The following is a 13,529-nucleotide window of genomic DNA, read 5'->3' on the forward strand; positions in this document are numbered from 1 at the left end:
TTATTATGTTTTTTCACTCACCAGCAAGATGATCATTATTTTGGTTAAAGGAAAGACTATTGCTAGAAATCAGATCATATCTGAATGTTATTATTGACTCAGGCGGCATGTAAACATGTGAAACAGTACAGCGTTTGAAAATTGAAAATGGGTCCCTCAAATAATTCAAATAAAACGTTTGCCTCTTTGAATAATCCAGAACTGTACTCCTAACGACAGCACATCCACCTTGACCAATAGGGCAGGCAGCTGGAAATATGCACATGCTTCCTTTCTGCCATATTGGGAAATTAGCAGGTCTTGGAGCCACCAAAAGAAAAGGGTGGTTCTTGGCCAAATTTTCTGGGCTAGATCTTCCAAGCCCAGGGATTCAGTTTCCAGTTGTCCACATTTTCAGGTTGCAGACATTTTGTACAGCAAAACAGAATAGCAAAAACCCTGTTAGGCTTCAGATTTGCAGCTGATACAATCAGCACAACTGAGATGAGAAACTCTGGGTGAAGCATTCTGGTAAATCCTGCAAACCACACATGCTCAGAAAATAGAAATGTGTCTGATTGTTGAGGTGAAAATCTCTGCTCAAAGCTCAGGCTTTTGAGATGCTATGAGGTCTTGAAGTAAAAACTATAATGAAGATATTAAAAGACACAAAAGAGTTTGCAATAGGTAACTGTAATTATCCTGTTGTGACATGAAGTCCTGCAACATTGACTACAAGTCATGGGAGCCAGTTGCCAGCGATCGCCAGAGCTGGCGGACAGCTATAAAGGCAGGCTGAAGAGAGGCGAGTCAAAGAGACTCAGCAGTTGGCAGGAAAAGAGACATAAATGTAAGGAGACAGCCAACTGTGTAACAGCCCCGACAACCAACTTCACCTGCAGCGCCTGTGGAATAGTCTGTCACTCTAGAATTGGCCTTTATAGCCACTCCAGGCGCTGGTCCACAAACCACCTCTAGGCGCTTACCCATTGTCTCCCGAGACAAGGAAGCCAAAAAGGGAAAAAGGAAAGACCTGTTGCGAAATATGTAAGTTTGACATTTTGTGTTTAAAACTTGATTTTGGACATTAGAAAAGTCAATAACTGAGAGGAAAAAATGGTTCAATTGGTTCATCAATGAACTATGATGGTGAAATGTTTACATGTAGTTTTTCATTATGAAGTGTTGACATGCACTGTTAGAGTTTTCTCCCCTTTTCTCCTGAAGGCATTGACTTATTGCTGGGATATACTACTGTGGGTACCACTAGCTACTTTTAGGTGCCTTGCCTATAGATGACCCATATCTCTGATCATCAGGAGGTGTTCAACTGGAAGAGTGTTAGAGTTGAGACAGATCCTGTCTTAACCTGGCATCCATACATATGATGGCTAACTCTGCATTTAAACCTCAGTGGAAGAGGCAGAGTTCCAGGCAGAGACATTGTCTGTGAAGGAGTTTCACAAGGAGGAATATAATTTGTGAAGCTTCACCACTGGTATTCTATATGGACTTCATGGATTGATAAAGAAAGTTGATGTACACCTGGACCAACTCTGGAGTTCTTGGGATAAACATGGTCTTTTGGGTTGTGCGCTTTCAACTCCAGTCATAGTCTTGCAGAGGACAAGCAGTCCAGATACATCTCTCTGGTACTGTAGAGGACGAACTCTGGCAGAGACAACTGCTTCCGCACCTAGTCCATTGGTCTGCATAGCGTTGGACTATAGTGAGTCCAGATCCAGAAGACTTTCTTCTGTTCCTCTGTGGCCTGCCAAACATCCATACAGCTGTTTGCAATACATAAAACTCCCATATTGCTTTGGCTGTTTATTTCCAAAATTAGAATAATCAACTGTTTAGAGAGAATTTAATGTTCATCAGCTATGTCAATAACTACACCCACACCAACCCATTGTCAGATAGTTATGTCAAGCTCAAACTGATTTTCATCTACAAAGCCATTTATTAGCCACAGTTAGAAAATTATGACAGCTACCCTTGCTGTTACTTCCTTCCCCCTCACAAACCAGGTGATGTCTCTGTTCTCAGTCATATTCTTTGACATTACAATCGATTTGTCAGAGAATTAAAGAAGAAATTAATCATGACAGGTGCAGAACTCAGCAGTTGTGGATATGTCAAGCATATCTTGGCAAAAACAGTTAATGCTGTACAAATTAGTTCCATCAGGAAGAGGTGGAGAGGGCTGAGATTGAATGGATAAGTATACACAAATAGTTAAATACACCATAAAACACAGTTCTTCCTGTACTGCTGTGCAAATCAAGCAGCCATACTGAGTGAGAAATTTCACAGAACTTTCCCTCCATGATTTAATAAGTGGGGTAGATTCCATGAGATTGTAACCAAGTCAGTAGAAGGAGTGGGCTTGATGGTCACATGACCCGGTTTCATCCACATTTTCTTTCCTAATACAAATCAATTCTGTTGATTGTTTCGTGTCTCACAAAAGATTGGAGAGACCATCCTGAATCCAAATGCTCAAATATCTTTCATTTAGTAGAAACAGAGGGGTGAATTTTCACCTTTGCCGCTTGGACAGTAATTTAATGGGTTGTCTGTCAATGTATAACCCACCCAATTGCAAGTGGGTTCTACAGCAGGCAGCTGATTATTTCACCAGCTTACTGCCCAGGTGGTGATATAAATTTACCATGGCAAGTGCTCTGATGAAGGATCATACACCTGAAGCATTAACCTACCTTTTGCTTTCAGATGCCTGATTTTTCTTTTCTTCCAATTTGTTAAATGGGCTAAATGAAATACATACTGCTGAAGAGCTAACATTCGGAAAACAGGCTGCCGTTAATCCAGATTACTGTAATAGTTTACTGTGTAACTCACTGAACAGACATGTAATGACAGACTGTGCCACTTTTACGAGGGCTTTATATACCCAAGTATTTAACTGCCTGTGTTAATAATCGACAGAATACGTCATATCTAAATTAAGCAACTGATTCATTCCAAGCATTCTAGGTTACTTTGAGTTTTAAAAGGTGTTACTTTTACGTTCTTAGTGTTACGACTGACCACTCAAGACAAAGCCCCCTAACAAAATATATGATTCTGATTGTGGTGGGAGAAACGCACTGTTGATTCAGTCCCGCCCCTCCACAGATCGCCTAACAAATCATTTTAAACTTTCCAAATTAAAGAAAGCTACAGTCAAATGGATCATCAATTAACCCCCAAATGAGGCGAACCAAACCAGGTGTCTTTCGATCAACAAATTAACTGTTTAATTAGAAAAACTAAATTCTTAAACATTACTAAGATATAAACAACATTTAAAATAGAAAAATTAGTGTCCTTGCAGATTTATGCTCCTGCCCAAGTGGAATCTTCCAATGTGGAACAGTTCAAGGTTGCTTGAAGTCCTCACAGCCATCCCATGGGGAAAAAAAGGTTCTTCAATTGTAGAATAATCCGTAGTCTAGGTCAGCAGTTGAACTTCTCTTCTCCAACGATGAATTCAGCAATTAAAAACTTGCAAACTTTTTTTAATTAATCAATTTGGCTTTAGAATTTTTGAGGGATAACAGATGGTCACAGTCTAACTTCCCTTCCTTCAGTTTAAATTATCAGAGAGCTCTGTTCTGTTCATGCTGGTCCAGCTGTCTGTCTGTGTCTTAACTGTGCCTCGAAAGCCAGTTTTTCAGCTCGTTTCAAATGTCAATCGGCAACATTGTATCTCATGTCCTTGGTCCTGAATGGCTGTATCCTACGGCAATGAGAATGCATTCTTTGACTCAGTCCCTGGAGCTTGTTGCCTTAAAGCAGTACTGATCCTGTTACAGCCTTAAAGGCACACTGCATACTCCCCAGAAAAGAAAAGAAAACTACAGGATCATAACACTAGTCTATGAAAGAGGTTTATTTGCTTTCTGAGGTGATGATAAGATTTTTTTTTATTTGCCTTTGCTATTACGTAGGCAACAGAAAACATTTCAAAAACCCTTCCCAATCACACAGTGCTTCAATGCAATAAACACAGGATGTGGACTTATACCCGTGATACCTCATATGAGGGCAGATTAGCTCAGCTCTTACACATCTCCCAGATTCCCTCTGGCAAAGGTCAGGGAAGAGGTTGCCTGTCTGTTTTCAGTCAGGGAATGGTTAAATTATACAGGAGGTCCATTACTAATAATCAATCATCAAAAATATACAGAATAGGGTACAGTAGCTCACCGCTGACTGAACTACCAAAAGCATTTACAGCTGCGGAACTGACCTGTATACACAAGGCAAGAGCCTGGTCCACTTTGGTTTGTACGGTGGAGATACAATTGCCCCCAGCACTCAAAATAAGGAGGAGGAAAACAAATTAGCTTGGTTCACGCTCTGAACTTGTATTCAGTGGTTCCTGTCGCAATGTGTGCATTTGTGGACATCATTTGTGATGCCCCTTTCTATCAAGGCTCACAGCTTAAGAATGGCCACTTGGCCACTATATTGGTGAGCTGTCTGCGCATGTGAGATTGTACCCAGGAATAGGCCAGCACCTTCAGAAAAGGAAAAGGGGGAAAAAGAGGAACACATTAACAATTCAGGAAAAAGTCAACAGCTTCAGATGTTTGATTCAGTTCACTTGGAACTGGCCAGTGCTTGTCAGAGTTGAAAAGTAGTTATTTGCGCCATGTCATTGTCAGATTCACAGCTTGTTTTCAGGCTCTTTGACTGAATATCAGCTCCAATTCAGCAGCGATGTTCGACATGTGGAAGCAGCCAGAAATAATCCTACCTGTGCGATATTTCAGGACTGCATTACAAACTGCCTGATAGAAGAAGTGCCTCAACTACTGGTGCGTCTAATGGGGATTACATGGCATGTAATTCATTCTTTTCTGTAAACTAAAAGGATTTAAATTAGACACCATACACATTTACTTCTTGTGGTTATAATTACAGAACTCTGAGGCAGAGGGTGGGAAGTGTCTGAATGAGCTTTATGTTTTGTTTATTGTTGATGAATATGTGCAAAAATTTACAAAAGACAGAAGCTGCACCTAATGCTGACCACTGCCAATCTTCTTCTTCTTTGGCCTCCTTGTCTCGAGGGACAATGGGTAAGCACCTGGAGGTGGTCAGTGGTTTGTGAAGCAGCGCCTGGAGCGGCTATAAAGGCCAATTCTAGAGTGACAGACTCTTCCACAGGTGCTGCAGATAAAATTGGTCGTCGGGGCTGTTGCACAGTTGGCTCTCTCCTTGCACTTCTGTCTTTTTTCCTGCCAACTGCTATGTCTCTTCGACTCGCCACACTTTAGCCCCACCTTTATGGTTGCCCGCCAGCTCTGGCGACTGACTCCCACGACTTGTGATCAATGTCACAGGATTTCATGTCGCGTTTGCAGACGTCTTTAAAGCGGAGACAAGGACGGCCGGTGGGTCTGATACCAGTGATGAGTTCGCTGTACAATGTGTCCTTGGGGATCCTGCCATCTTCCATGCGGCTCACATGGCCAAGCCATCTCAGACGCCGCTGGCTTAGTAGGGTGTATATGCTGGGGATGTTGGCCGCCTCGAGGACATCTGTGTTGGAGATACGGTCCTGCCACCTGATGTTAAGGATTCTCCGGAGGCAGCGAAAATGGAATGAATTGAGACATCGCTCTTGGCTGACGTACGTTGTCCAGGCCTCGCTGCCGTAGAGCAAGGTACTGAGGACACAGGCTTGATACACTTGGACTTTTGTGTTCTGTGTCAGTGCGCCATTTTCCCACACTCTCTTGGCCAGTCTGGACATAGCAGAGGAAGCCTTCCCCATGCGCTTGTTGAATTCTGCTTCGAGAGACAGGTTACTGGTGATAGTTGAGCCTAGGTAGGTGAACTCTTGAACCACTTCCAGAGTGTGGTCGCCGATATTTATGGATGGGGCATTTCTGACGTCCTGTCCCATGATGTTCGTTTTCTTGAGGCTGATGGTTAGGCCAAATTCGGTGCAGGCAGCCGCAATCCTGTCGATGAGTCTCTGCAGACACTCTTCAGTGTGAGATGTTAATGCAGCATCGTCAGCAAAGGGGAGTTCCCTGATGAGGACTTTCCGAACTTTGGTCTTCGCCCTTAGATGGGCAAGGTTGAACAACCTGCCACCTGATCTTGTGTGGAGGAAAATTCCTTCTTCTGAAGACTTGAACGCATGTGAGAGAAGCAGGGAGAAGAAGAACCCAAACAGTGTAGGTGCGAGAACACAGCCCTGTTTCACACCACTCAGGATAGGAAAGGAGTCTGATGAGGCACTGCTATGCTGAATTGTGCCTTTCATATTGTCATGGAATGAGGTGATGATACTTAGTAGCTTTGGTGGGCATCCAATCTTTTCTAGTAGACTGAAGAGACCACGACTGCTGGCAGACTACTAGAAAAGATTGGATGCCCACCAAAGCTACTAAGTATCATCTGTTGTTCACGGCATTTGTCCTGTATCTGACGAAGGGAGAACAGCATGTCAATGGTGGATCTCTCTGCTCGAAAGCCACACTGTGCCTCAGGGTAGACACGCTCAGCCAGCTTCTGGAGCCTGTTTAAAGCGACTCGAGCGAAGACTTTCCCCACAATGCTGAGCAGGGAGATTCCACGGTAGTTGTTGCAGTCACCACGGTCACCCTTGTTCTTATAGAGGGTGATGATATTGGCATCGCGCATGTCCTGTGGTACTGCTCCCTCGTCCCAGCACAGGCAAAGCAGTTCGTACAGTGCTGAAAGTATAGCAGGCTTGGCACTCTTGATGATTTCAGGGGTAATGCCGTCCTTCCCAGGGGCTTTTCCACTGGCTAGAGAATCAATGGCATCACTGAGTTCTGATTTTGTTGGCTGTACGTCCAGCTCATCCATGACTGGCAGAGACTGGGCTGCATTGAGGGCAGTCTCAGTGACAACATTTTCCCTGGAGTACAGTTCTAGGTAGTGCTCAACCCAGCGGTCCATTTGCTTGCGTTGGTCAGTGATTGTGTCCCCTGATTTAGATTTGAGGGGGGCAATCTTCTTGATGGTTGGCCCAAAAGCTCTCTTAATGCCATCATACATTCCTCTGATGTTTCCGGTGTCAGAGGCCAGCTGAATATGACTGCATAGGTGATGCCAGTAGTCATTTGCACAGCGCCTGGCTGTTCTTTGTGCAGCACTTCTGGCTGCTTTAAGAGCTACGGATGTTAACTCGCTGGGGGCTTTCTTGTAGTTCAGCAGTGCAGTGCGCTTAGCGGCGATGACAGGTTCCAGCTCTTCAGTGTGAGATTGAAACCAGTCTGCATTCTGCTTCACACGTTTGCCATAGGTGGTCATTGCTGAGTCATAGATGGCGTCTCTGATGTGGGCCCACTTGGTCTCTGCATCCCCTGTGGGAGTGTTTTGAAGGGCTTTTTCAAGTGAATTTAGAAACTTACGTAACAGCTGTGGATGAGAAATTCTGCTAGTGTTGATGCGTGGGTGGCCCTTCTGCTTGGAGTGATGCAGCTTCTTTGGTTTGAGGCTAACCTTGCTGCACACCAGGGAGTGGTCGGTGTCGCAGTCTGCACTGTGGAAGCTGCGTGTGATTTGAACGCTGTTTAAAGAGGCTCGCCTTGTGACGATGAGGTCCAGCTGGTGCCAACAACGTGATCTTGGGTGCCTCCAAGAAACCTGGAGACAGGGTTTAGTGTGAAAGAATGAGTTGGTGATGCAGAGGTTATGATAGGTACACAACTAAAGCAGTCTCTGTCCATTTTCATTCATCCTACCAATGCCATAGCGCCCAAGGCAGGAGGGCCACGAGTCATGATCGGCCCCAACCCTGGCATTAAAGTCCCCCAGCAGGAACAGGTGTTTGGTGTTGGGGCTGCTACTAATGATATTATGGAGTTCCTCGTAGAACTGGTCTTTGGCTTCATGTGGGGAGCAGAGTGTTGGAGCATAGATGCTGAGTAGGTGTACTGGACCAGAGGCGGTGAGCAGTTGGATGGACAGTATGCGTTCCGAGCCATTAGAGGGTGGCTCGATCATGCTGAGCAAAGAGTTTCTGATGGCGAAGCCCACTCCATGCTGTCTTGGTTGCTCAGGATCCCTACCCTGCCTAATGAGAAACAATAGGCCTAGCTCAGAACTTTTGCTTGTTTTTGCTTATATTCATAAAAATGTGCCAACAGATTGGTCTGGATTTTATGCTCTGCCCCATGGTGAGTTTGAACATGGTGAGAGCATTTAATCGAGCGGGTGGTGGCGGGTGGGGACCCTTCCACCTTCCTGTCTCCACCCTATTGAGTCCGTGGTAAGAGGCCCGAAGATGACCTTCCTGCCGCGCCACCAATTGAGGCCCTTAAGTGGGCAATTAATGCTAAGAGCCACCTCCCTGCCCTTGCTGCCGATCCCCCCCTACACCCCTCCCCACCCTGTGACCCCTACCCTGTGAAACCCCTCCCACCAATACTCACCTGCAGCCTGGGTCCATCGACTATCCAGGTGGGTACATTACCGGCAGCAGCCACTACCTCTGTGCTGGCGCTGTTGAGTAAAAGAGCTGCTGGCCTCTGATTGGCCAGCAGCTCTCAGTGGGCGGGACTTCTGTCCCCGGGGTCCTTAATCTTAGGAAGGCCCGCTGCTGCCCAGTTAAGTGCCTGATTGTCATAGAGTGTGGCGGGCCTTCCCAAAAAGAGGTGATGCGGGACTCTGCTCTTCACCCAGCGGGCAAGAGCCCCATCGCCTCCATTCTTTAGGGTATCTCCTCACGCATTGACTTTATCGCAGAAATGTTCACTATCTGCATTAGGAACTGGGAAGCACAGCCATCCTCTCCATTGCCCTGGTGCTCCTTATCAGCTGTGGCTCAGTTGGTAGCACTCTCACCACTGAGCTGGAATGTTGTGGGTTCAAGTTCCACTCCAGAGACCTAAGCATGAAATCTAGGTTGACACTCAATCCTGAGGGACTGCTCCTCCGAGGCCCCGTCTGCCTTCTCATATGGCCGTTCCTTGGTAGTATTCTGAAGAAGGGCAAGGAAGATCTCCCCAGTGTTCTGACCGATATATATCCCTCAACTAAGACAAATTGTCTACTCATGATCATATTTCTGTTTGTGGGAGCTTGCTGTGCGCAAATTGGCTGCTGCGTTCCCTAAATTAGAGTGATTACACTTCAAAAGTTCTTCATTGGCTGTAAATCGCTTTGGGACTTGCAGAGGTCATGACAGGCGCTAAAGAAATGCAAGTCTTTATTTTCTAAGTGCTAAAGATAACAGGTAAATGTAACAGAAACAGGCCTCTGTTCACCAATGTGGCCTGTGACAGATGAATGTGAAAAGATCAGTTTGGCCGTGACTGAACTACGAATGGAAATAGGAATTGCCCTGAAAGAAAATTCCATCCTCAGAATTTTTACGTTTTGGACAATCTGGGTCCCACCAGTAGACAAGGAGAATTGCAGAATCAGAGGGCTGAATTTTCAGAATTCCCACCCAATGGAAACCAGATAGTGGGGCCCTGAAAATTGTGTGGAAGAACCCTGTTGTCACAATTGCTGTGGACGTCTACATTTTCCTGGGATCCTCTGAATAGTCAGCCAAAGCCAGCCTTTAGAGGACAAGCAGTTAATTTAGATATTTAAATCGGGGGCCTGTGACATCAAAGAACAGAACAAAGAACAAAGAACAGTGCAGCACAGCACAGGAACAGACCATTCGGCCCTCCAAGCCTGTGCCGATCTTGATGCCTGTCTAAACTAAAACCTTCTGCACTACCGGGGTCCATATCCCTCTATTCCCATCCTATTCATGTATTTATCAAGATGCCTCTTAAACGTCGCTATCGTACCTGCTTCCATCACCTCCCCCGGCAGCAAGTTCCAGGCACTCACCACCCTCGGTGTAAAGAACTTGCCTCACACATCCCCTCTAAACTTTGCCCCTCTCACCTTAAACCTATGTCTCCTAGTAACTGACTCTTCCACCCTGGGAAAAAGCTTCTGACTATCCACTCTGTCCATGCCACTCATAACTTTGTAAACCTCTATCATGTCGCTATTGTTCCAGTGAAAACAATCTGAGTTTATCCAACCTCTCCTCAAAGCTAATACCCTCCAGACCAGGCAACATCCTGGTAAACCTCTTCTGTACCCTCTCCAAAGCCTCCACATCCTTCTGGTAGTGTGGCGACCAGAATTGCACGCAATATTTCAAGTTTGGCCTAACTAAGGTTCTGTACAGCTGCAGCATGACTTGCCAATTTTTATACTCTATGCCCTCACCGATGAAGGCAAGCATGCCGTATGCCTTCTGAACTATCTTAACCACCTGCGTTGCCACTTTCAGTGATCTGTGGACCTGTACACCCAGATCTCTCTGCCTGTCAATACTCCTAAGGATTCTGCCAATTACTGTATACTTCCCACCTGTATTAGACCTTCCAAAATACATTGCCTCACATTTTTTTAGAATTAGAATTAGAATTAGAACATTACAGCGCAGTACAGGCCCTTCGGCCCTCGATGTTGCGCCGACCTGTGAAACCATCTGACCTACACTATTCCATTTTCATCCATATGTCTATCCAATGACCACTTAAATGCCCTTAAAGTTGGCGAGTCTACTACTGTTGCAGGCAGGGCGTTCCACGCCCCTACTACTCTCTGAGTAAAGAAACTACCTCTGACATCTGTCCTATATCTATCACCCCTCAACTTAAAGCTATGTCCCCTCTTGTTTGCCATCACCATCCGAGGAAAAAGACGCTCACTATCCACCCTATCTAACCCTCTGATTATCTTATATGTCTCTATTAAGTCACCTCTCCTCCTCCTTCTCTCCAACGAAAACAACCTCAAGTCCCTCAGCCTTTCCTCGTAAGACCTTCCCTCCATACCAGGCAACATCCTAGTAAATCTCCTCTGCACCCTTTCCATAGCTTCCACATCCTTCCTATAATGCGGTGACCAGAACTGCACGCAATACTCCAGGTGCGGTCTCACCAGAGTTTTGTACAGCTGCAGCATGACCTCGTGGCTCCGAAACTCGATCCCCCTACTAATAAAAGCTAACACACCATATGCCTTCTTAACAGCTCTATTAACCTGGGTAGCAACCTTCAGGGATTTATGCACCTGGACACCAAGATCTCTCTGTTCATCTACACTACCAAGAATCTTCCCATTAGCCCAGTGCTCTGCATTCCTGTTACTCCTTCCAAAGTGAATCACCTCGCACTTTTCCGCATTAAACTCCATTTGCCATCTCTCCGCCCAGCTCTGCAGCCTATCTATGTCCCTTTGTACCCTACAACATCCTTCGGCACTATCCACAACTCCACCGACCTTAGAGTCATCCGCAAATTTACTAACCCACCCTTCTACGCCCTCTTCCAGGTCATTTATAAAAATGACAAACAGCAGTGGCCCCAAAACAGATCCTTGCGGTACACCACTAGTAACTAAACTCCAGGATGAACATTTGCCATCAACCACCACCCTCTGTCTTCTTTCAGCTAGCCAATTTCTGATCCAAAGCTCTAAATCACCTTCAACCCCATACTTCCGTATTTTCTACAATAGCCTACCATGGGGAACCTTATCAAACGCCTTACTGAAATCCATATACACCACATCCACTGCTTTACCCTCATCCACCTGTTTGGTCACCTTCTCGAAAAACTCAATAAGGTTTGTGAGGCACGACCTACCCGTCACAAAACCGTGCTGACTATCGCTAATGAACTTATTCTTTTCAAGATGATTATAAATCCTGTCTCTTATAACCTTTTCCAACATTTTACCCACAACCGAAGTAAGGCTCACAGCTCTATAATTACCAGGGCTGTCTCTACTCCCCTTCTTGAACAAGGGGACAACATTTGCTATCCTCCAGTCTTCCGGCACTATTCCTGTCGACAATAACGACATAAAGATCAAGGACAAAGGCTCTGCAATCTCCTCCCTAGCTTCCCAGAGAATCCTAGGATAAATCCCATCTGGCCCAGGGGACTTATCTATTTTCACACTTTCCAAAATTGCTAACACCTCCTCCTTGTGAACCTCAATCCCATCTGGCCTAATAGCCTGAATCTCAGTATTCTCCTCGACAACATTTTCTTTCTCCACTGTAAATACTGACGCAAAATATTCATTTAACACTTCCCCTACCTCCTCTGATTCCACACACAACTTCCCACTACTATCCTTGATTGGCCCTAATCTAACTCTAGTCATTCTTTTATTCCTGATATACCTATAGAAAGCCTTAGGGTTTTCCCTGATCCTATCCGCCAATGACTTCTCGTGTCCTCTCCTTGCTCTTCTTAGCTCTCCCTTTAGATCCTTCCTGGCTAGCTTGTAACTCTCAAGCGCCCTAACTGAGCCTTCACGTCTCATCCTAACATAAGCCTTCTTCTTCCTCTTGACAAGCGCTTCAACTTCTTTAGTAAACCACGGCTCCCTCGCTCGACAACTTCTTCCCTGCCTCACAGGTACATACTTATCAAGGACACGCAGTAGCTGCTCCTTGAATAAGCTCCACATTTCGATTGTTCCCATCCCCTGCAGTTTCCTTCCCCATCCTACGCATCCTAAATCTTGCCTAATCGCATCATAATTTCCTTTCCCCCAGCTATAATTCTTGCCCTGCTGTATATACCTGTCCCTGCCCATCGCTAAGGTAAACCTAACCGAATTGTGGTCACTATCCCCAAAGTGCTCACCTACATCTAAATCTAACACCTGGCCGGGTTCATTACCCAGTACCAAATCCAATGTGGCATCGCCCCTGGTTGGCCTGTCAACATACTGTGTCAGAAAACCCTCCTGCACACACTGGACAAAAACTGACCCTTCTAAAGTACTCGAACTATAGTATTTCCAGTCGATATTTGGAAAGTTAAAGTCCCCCATAACAACTACTCTGTTACTCTCACCCCTGTCGAGAATCATCTTCGCTATCCTTTCCTCTACATCTCTGGAACTATTTGGAGGTCTATAAAAGACTCCCAACAGGGTGACCTCACCTCTCCTGTTTCTAACCTCGGCCCATACTACCTCAGTAGACGAGTCCTCAAATGTCCTTTCTGTCGCTGTAATACTCTCCTTGATTAACAATGCCACACCCCCCCCTCTTTTACCATCTTCTCTGTTCTTACTGAAACATCTAAATCCCGGAACCTGCAAGATCAATTCCTGCCCCTGCTCTACCCATGTCTCCGAAATGGCCACTACATCGAGATCCCAGGTACCAACCCATGCTGCAAGCTCACCCACCTTATTCCGGATGCTCCTGGCGTTGAAGTAGACACACTTTAAACCAGGTTTTGCTTGCCAGTGCCCTCTTGCGCCCTTGTAACCTTATCCCTGACCTCACTACTCTCAACATCCTGTACACTGGAACTACAATTTAGGTTCCCATTCCCCTGCTGAATTAGTTTAAACCCCCCCGAAGAGCACTAGCAAATCTCCCCCCCAGGATATTGGTACCCCTCTGGTTCAGGTGAAGACCATCCTGTTTGTAGAGGTCCCACCTACCCCAGAAAGAGCCCCAATTATCCAGGAAACCAAAACCCTCCCTCCTGCACCATCCC

General features: G+C 45.6%; 1 protein-coding gene across 2 annotated transcripts in view; it reads right to left on the reverse strand.

The window, feature by feature from the left end:
* Positions 1-13,529, reverse strand: part of LOC137371209 (rho guanine nucleotide exchange factor 17-like) — a 522,466-nt gene that overhangs the window by 346,144 nt on the left and 162,793 nt on the right. The gene's annotated exons all lie outside the window — the stretch shown is intronic.

The sequence above is a fragment of the Heterodontus francisci genome, chromosome 6, assembly GCF_036365525.1.
Source record: "Heterodontus francisci isolate sHetFra1 chromosome 6, sHetFra1.hap1, whole genome shotgun sequence".
In the NCBI taxonomy this organism is placed as follows: Eukaryota; Metazoa; Chordata; class Chondrichthyes; order Heterodontiformes; family Heterodontidae; genus Heterodontus; species Heterodontus francisci.